This window comes from Morone saxatilis, unplaced genomic scaffold (assembly GCF_004916995.1).
Source record: "Morone saxatilis isolate NCDOM2014 unplaced genomic scaffold, NCSU_SB_2.0 Contig19, whole genome shotgun sequence".
NCBI classification, from domain to species: Eukaryota; Metazoa; Chordata; class Actinopteri; family Moronidae; genus Morone; species Morone saxatilis.
The window spans coordinates 12,637,235-12,645,044 of record NW_023339751.1 but is presented as its reverse complement, the minus strand read 5'-3'; the positions used below and the strand labels follow the sequence as shown (position 1 = coordinate 12,645,044).

The 7,810-nt window shown below is 38.3% G+C and overlaps 1 protein-coding gene across 1 annotated transcript in view; it reads right to left on the bottom strand.

The window, feature by feature from the left end:
• Positions 1 to 7,810, bottom strand: part of pcdh15a (protocadherin-related 15a) — a 139,712-nt gene that overhangs the window by 129,770 nt on the left and 2,132 nt on the right. The gene's annotated exons all lie outside the window — the stretch shown is intronic.

Below are 7,810 nucleotides of genomic sequence, written 5' to 3'. Positions count from 1 at the left end.
CATGTTTGATAAGAGTCCTGCCCTAACTGGAAACAGGAAGTAAGCCACATATGGCAATCATCATCTGATTGATGTGAAATTTTCTCAGTGTGGTCTACACATGACAGACATGGACTCCGAGGCCCAGTCATTGCTACATTTCTTGTTGGTATTTTCATTTCTTACAATGTTATAATGTATGCCTTCACCTATAAAATGATTTATTTCAACAAACTGGCACTTAAAAATATTTCTTTTCAGAGACAGTGCTGCTAGGTTAAAGTTGCGACAATCAACCATGAAAAGATCCTAGGGGTTAATGGTGTCTTCTCTATCACACCAACCCAAAGCAGAAGCCCACCAGTTACATATGTACACAGTAGTTGTGTTAGGATACATGTCTGAAATGCAGAGTAATATGGAAAAAATGAGCAAAAAATAAAGTGCAGAGTGTAAATATTCAGAGAGATGTGCCCCTGTCAGTCTGCACGAGGGAATGTGTCTATCTTATGATGAAATATGACACAGTTGTTTAAAATTGTAACCAGTCAAAAACAACACAGAGGAGAAGTGGGAACAGGATGAAAGACAGTTGATCACACGGCTCAGGAACAGGATATGCAGCAAAATGGGGAGCTCGCATATGACGTCTGTGGACTTTCAACAAGTCTGTTCAACAGGTTTGGGGTTGTGTGTGTGTTTTTAACTGTAACCCAATTTAAGAACAGAAAGTATCTGCCTCTTATCAGCTTTACGTCTTCGGTAAAATGTTCTGGTTGCATTGAAAAGGGGTGGGTGAATGCTTGAGCTATTGTGTAGATATCAAAACAGCACTTACACCTAAGGTTTATTGCATTGGAAAGAGCTGTAGGCCATGGGCTTGATAGAAATCAATACAGTTACAACAGAAGAAGCTAGTGGTGAGACATCACATGCTAGTAGATGAAATAAATATTCCACAGTTTTCAGATTTGTGTTTGAGGTCAGTATATAACTATATTATGATATTGTGTTGAGATATATATATATATGTTTGCCTTTGCAATATTTATGAACTGTACGATTACAGAAGGTGTTCAGCACATTCACAAGCCAAAAAGTTGAGGAGACAAAAGTAAAGCCCAGATAATTAAGTCCGGTCAAAAAAACATTGCAAGTCAGTCTGCAGACTGTTTGATGTTCATACTATATATTTTGCCAAAGGTACCAAAGGTATATGACTTCAAAGCCAACAATTTGATTAAACTTATTTTTATCTCACACTGCTGGAGCATTTGAGGGTAACTTTGGTTTGTTGCCATGTTATTCCAAGTTGCCTTCACATAGGAGATTTAAAATGATGAGAATCATGACAAATGCAACAAATATAATTAAATCACTAATAATCAGGGCACTGTATACTTCTGAAGTCTAATCCAAAGATAATAAAAAATTTCTAACTTTGATGTTGGGGTAATTCGCTCTCACGTAAAGAGGGCTTTTTCACTAATAAATGTAACAATGTTGACTTGACGCTGTAAAGCTTCAATTACAAAATTATTACTGCGTACCTCACAGAGGATTCAGGTGGAAACAAAAGTTGCAAGCAAACTTCAATCAATTTGTAGAATGCTTGTTATTGAACAAAACAACATTTTTCCTTGCAAAACCACTAGATTGTTCAGAGTTGAGCAGAATGTATCAGACAATGCAACTAAAACAACATTCTTGTTTAACATTTTCCTTTATTAACAGCAACTGTTTAACACTTAAACATTCTCCGCATTCTACGTTAAGTCCTGATATCGACATTTTCAAATAAAGTCATTATGACTCAATGAATCAAACTGGTTAACAGAGATGATATTCATTTTGGCATATGCATTGGTAGGAATAATTTAATAGACAACTAAAGGGTGTTCTGGAGGAACGCAATGAATGTCTACATACTCCTACATTGGAGAAAATGAGAGCTTTCATATTCACTACCCATATATATGTTGTTGTTTTTTCTATACATAGTTATTTCATTTTACTTTTCAAATGAGACAGTCTGAGATGCAGACAATTTCCTAAGCAATTTATTTCTTTACAAGGCAGCTCATCGACTGCTATATTACTGGAGCAACAAGGCAGTGGCAAGATGAATTCTGCTCACTGACATTTAGTTTCAAAAGGCATTTTTACCTGCCACTCGATTCAATAGCCTGTGCTTTCCTGTGGCTTCATCTGCAAAAGCACCTTTTTAGCAACCAATAAATCAAACTGCTGTTCCCTGGGAGTGGAGATCTAAAAAGAAAAAAAAGACCTTAAAGGACAACTAACCTAACAAGCAATATGGTCCAAGATGCTGCACTGTCTCAATTAATCTGACACACCTTTACAACAAACCTACAAAATGATCAGAGGTTTCTTATTTAAATAATGAATAAATTAAATTCATTTCACAAACTTTAGTGAAACAAGCTTGCCATCTCTAAATTTGGGCACCCACTCAATAAAAAATATCAAAGGAGGGGAAGCAAGCAAAGAGAGAGGTAGAAAGAGAAAGATTTTTGAGAACAGGCAGATGCAACAAAGTAAGAACTAATTTATCATCCTTTAGATGGATGGCAAACTGCCAATTCAAGGTTCCTCTTATCATAAAACGTCTCACACTATACTGTACGTCCATATGCAATTATAAATGCTTCTGCCCTTTCATATAAATATCAGGCTCTGTGTGATGGTAGGAAAAGGTCTAACATAACCTATGGAAATCTCCTGCAAGGACAGGAAATGTGGATGAGATCATTTCTCTTCTTTTGGCCATGATACCAGTGGTCCACCTGAGGGAGGGATGTCTGCTGACCTCTGCTTTGACCAGCATCTACTTAAAAAACTTCAAGGTTGGAGGTTAAAGTTATGACTAATCCCTGGGGTGGCAGGCAGCCCAGGACAGGGATGAGAGGAGACAGAGCAAACAGGGACACTGTTTTAATTTCCCAGTTGGATTGATAAAGTTTATTTTGCATGGATCCACGTCCAGTGGGGCAGAGGGACATTCTGGGACAGGTCCAGTCGGGCCTGGCAAAAGACGGTGAGACTGACAAAGGGCAGCTGTCCAGTGTCATTCATTGCCAGGTAATGGTTGCTCATCGGGAGACAGCAGGTCAAAACAGATGAGCAGTCTGTGTTATAGTAAGGAGGCTGAGGACAGTTGTCCACAGGGGTTAGCTGTCAAACCTGTGCATTACAGTTCACATCATACAGTAAAGGTCTCTTCTGGTTCTAAGTATACTCCACTCATATCTTTGTCATGTCTCAAAGACTTTAAATGTCAGTGATTTTGTACCGTTCATATTGTAGATAGTTTTTTGCTTTAAACTCCATAATGTCTCTTTGATATTATATAGGGTATGAGTATCTATTAAGACAAGGAGGGCTAAATACAAAATACAAACACCCCTTACCGTTATAAGCCTCACAAAGGCAACACTTATTGCATGTTATTGTATGTGATTGCATTATAATGTGCGGGTGTTTCTTTAATTATCTCAGACCCTTTTATTGTAGGTTTCCCTTACATGTAAGTAATATGTCATGAATTCTATGGCTTTAATAAAACAGTTACCAGATAATGACATTTTAATGCTACAGACACATTGCAATTACAAGTTTAATTGATCATTTCTTTACAAAAATAATAAAAGAGAAAGGGTGCTCTTGGCTGCCTGCAGATGTGCAAAGCTATGTAACATAAACACATTTTTTTTATCAGTAACTCCTGAAACTATCACATCCTGGAATGAGGTGCTTAACACATTACAATTAAAACAATTTAATTGCAGTCAAAGGCAATTCTGTTTTGAATTGACTTTATTAGCACTATACTAATATAAATAAAGTCTTAAGTTTTGCTTGTAGTAACACTAAGTGAATTCCATGAAATTTCACCCAAATGTACAGTATAGGAAACAAATATGATGCATGATTTTTTTAATTGTCTTTTTAGAGTCAAATTTGACATTTTCGATGCATGCTCTCTTGCATACCTGATAAGTTTTTTTTCTACCTAATTGGAACTAAGAACCTCTACTTCACTTTTACTTTTTAGTTTTTCATTGTTTTGTTCATTGTAAGATTAGTATATCATGTGATGGACTAATCGTTTTCAAACACTAGGATTATTGTAAAACCATCAAGGAGAAATATTCTATATGTGTAAAAGATAAATCAAATGTAGCTGAAGATTACAAAACATGTTAGAAAAATCATTTTAACTGCAGTAAGTACATATAGGTAATGGTTTGGTTTGTGAAAAAATCTAAGTGGATTTATTCCAGTTTATGTACGATTAAAGAACTTCACTTACATACTTTAATAGCAATATTAATTTCCAAATGTGCAAAGCAACAGAAGCCAAGTATCTGAATCTAAGAATAATGTGTTTTCTTTATGGTGAAGGAATTGTTGCAGCTTTAATTTTACGTGACTGCACTTTCCAAAGATCTGATGCAGTTACACACCAATAGGGATCATAGCAGCTAATAATCTTAGAACTCAACAACTCAACGTACAACATGTGTGAAACTATCAAGAAATCTCTCTGTTCTTTTATTGTTAACAACAATCTTGCAGCACAACCCCCTTACATGTAGGCTTTCAGCCCTTCACCATTCCCTTACTTGAGAGGAAAAAAACAGCTAAATCGATGCGGAGACACACAGTGCTATGTGCTTCTTCTTGCAGCATGTCTATGTTTGGCACAAGAAATGCAATCACTGCCTCTGTCTCACTCCATTGCTATCTCTCCAAATCTCTCATCATTATAAGTGTGGGTCTCTCTGTGGGGCTTGTCGCTGTAATTGTGTGTATGTACTTATTTTTAAGGGTCACAAGAGGGGTAGAATGTGTCGGTGTGAAAGAAAAGCAAATGGGAGACAGGGAGTGTGTGTGTGTCTTTTTTTTTGGGGGGGGGGACTGTAACGGTGGCGTGAGAAGAGATAGAGGTGGAAATTAATTATTGCAACGTCATGTAAATCATTAGTGGTTGATAATAGAGGAGAGAAGGGGATTACTTAACTGATGTGTAATCCCTTATAGAAGCTCCCCGTCCTACTCTTTTTCAGAATCATTGCTGCCAATCTTTGTCTCTCTGTGAGGTTAACCACACAGGCAGGAGGGCAAAGGGTGCAATCACACCCCCCGTGAACAGTTCAGCGTGCACATGCTCACATACGGAGCTCCAGTATGGGCCTATTGGTACAAACCCCAGACAGAACTGGGCCCTGTCTTACCAAGTGTGCCCCCTCCCTTCTTTTGCTGCCCAGAGCCTGATTACAGCCTACTGGCGGAGAGATTAAAACCCTCCCCCTTCCCTCCGTCACTCCACTGCTCCCCCACTCCACAGGCTTCTGCTGCAGCCAGACACTGTCTGCACATCTGGCCCCTAATCAGACAATCCCAAAAATAGACAAACAATTGTGGGTCAGAATGGATGTGCAGATGGGAAGTGAGTGAGACAGGCAGAGATAGGGAACTAGTGTGAGAGAGGTAGGCTGATGTCACATGGCAGAAGTGTCCACAGGCATATCAACTAATCCTCACCTCACCACACACACAAATAGCATGTCTGAGTGTACGTACATGCATTTGACATCTGGATTTAGCAATGGAGGGATTTAGAGGTATGGACAGCCTACATCTGTCCACTCCGCTCTGGATTGAAGTTTGTCCTTTCATTACCATTTGTTAAACTGCTAGGCGTATCAGTCTCCACTCACGCAAGGATCAATGGACATGCACACGGTTCATTGCAGGGCAGACTTCACATGTGCAGTCAAAAACAAATCTGTGTTGAGAAAGATGATGTGAGCCTACAGTACAGTGGAGTTGCAGTCGCATGATGCGAGTAAGGGGGAGAAAATGAAATTGCACATAGAAAAGAGGATTAATGAAAAATGAAAGCAGTAAGGTGTTATGGAAAGGAATAAACGGGCAGCATTCTGAGGGAACGTGTAAGGAAAAATGCAAGAGACAAACCAAAACAGGAAGAGAACATTCCTTGAATTTTCATAAAGACACTTACTTGCTTACCGGAAATTACTGGTCACATCACTCCACAGCTTAATGCCATCTAAACATTTCTGGTTCCTATTTTCTTTTGATAGACAGACAACAAACATGTTGACAGAGCCAAAAGCCAAGGGCGCCTCGAGGTGGGCAGAATAGGGAGATTTATGAGTAAGAAGATGAGTGATGTGGTGTTGAAGGAGGTGAAAATCTCTCCTGAAACCAAGTTCATCACTGGGTGACACTGAATGGTGAAAGGAGGCAACAACAGCATCCACATTTGCACTCACGCCTCAGATCATAACAACCCTGATATACTCTGTTTTGATCCAATCAGAGCTCATTTGCATGCAGGGTAACTATTGCTAATCCCCCCATCTTATAATTATTTCTGTGGGGCAACTGGTCAAATTACAGGCTGCAGCTACATCTATAATCATCAGAATAATCCCCCACCCCCCCTTTATAACACGGTCACAGTACAATGTCAGGACAGTTTTTGATCATATATATCGATCATAGCATATAGATCAATAATATTCAACGCAGATAATAAATGTGGGGTTATTTGAAAAGCACTGTGCTATCTCAACAGAGTTGCTTTTAAATAACCAGTGTGTAGGATTTAGTGGCACCTAGCAGTGATTGCAACCATCTGAATACAACTCCAGCATGTTCGAGAAACTATGGTGGCCGCAGAGTATCAGTGTTTGGTTTAACAAGGCCGCTTCTGTAGAAGAGGATCCGCTGCTTCTGTAAATTAAAATGGCTCATTCTGTTCTGTAATGAAAAAACAACAATTCTTATTTTCAGGTGATTATATACTAATGAAAACACTATGGATATTATATTCCATTTCTGCCAATAGATCCTCCTAAATGACACATACTGGACCTTAAAAGCATTATCCTTCCAGCTCTATCATTTAAGCATACCTGTTTAGCTTAAATGAAACAAGAAAGCTGTTAGTTGTAGTAAAAATATGAAAGATAAAAAAATGCATTCGGTTACGAGTCCTGATCCATGTTTTATTATGTTTCTTTTTTGTGGAGATATTAAATGGGATGGCACCTAAAACACACACAGTACTGACTATTATAGAGGATGACAATACACCAGTGATGATAACTTCAAGGAACACATCCTTAGGTTAATTCCAAGAATCAGGCATTTATTGTTTTTTTCCATTTCAGAACAGTTTCAAACTGATTTAATAACCCTGAAATTAAACTTAGATACAACAAATAAATAGAAATAGAAATGTAATACCGCCCGGATTACATGTATTATAAACACAATGATATATCTACTTATAGGAACGCTTTTTGTGGTATTATTCAGGCTCCCACAGCACTTAAAGGTTCAGGTTAGGGAAAGATTGTGGTGTTGGATTAATATGGCAAAAGTCAAAAACATGTTTACTCTTCACCAAGGTGCACTTGTTGACTAAACCTAGCAAGACTCAGGATGGGTTACTGGGGTCACAATCCTGCTCTTTCCAACACACCAACCTTCTCCCTACAACTAGTGTGGAGCACACACAGGTTCCACACAAGAAAAAAAGTTTCCAGGACACATTACATTTCCCCTTAGAAAGCAAATTAGAAAAACAATATTAGAAGTAACATCATTTCTAGAAGACAGGGTTGAATTGAAACTCTGAGTGATAAGAAAGGAGACAATATGTTCCTTTACCTGCATAACAGACTCTGGAATGTTCAAAAAAAGACTCAATGTGTCTTTGTTGAACATACTGAAAATGTAACCAGAAATGACATTTTGTCCAGCATTTGCAAGC